The following is a 209-nucleotide window of genomic DNA, read 5'->3' as shown; positions in this document are numbered from 1 at the left end:
TGCAAATGAGAGGAAAGGTTCTTCTCTTGACTTCGAACTGGGCGAGAAGTTTCTAGAGAGGAGGCTGCTTTGTCTATGTCTTACTTAGACATGGTGATTCATGAGGAGGATGAGACTTAGTATTCTGTGGCAGGGGGTGTAGTAGAAGGTCATATACAGTTCCCGTCACCATCATCACAACGTATTCTTCTCCTTGAAAAAGGAGAGTT

Source organism: Cystoisospora suis (genome assembly GCF_002600585.1).
Source record: "Cystoisospora suis strain Wien I chromosome Unknown contig_1272, whole genome shotgun sequence".
In the NCBI taxonomy this organism is placed as follows: domain Eukaryota; phylum Apicomplexa; class Conoidasida; order Eucoccidiorida; family Sarcocystidae; genus Cystoisospora; species Cystoisospora suis.
This window is presented reverse-complemented; position numbering follows the sequence as displayed.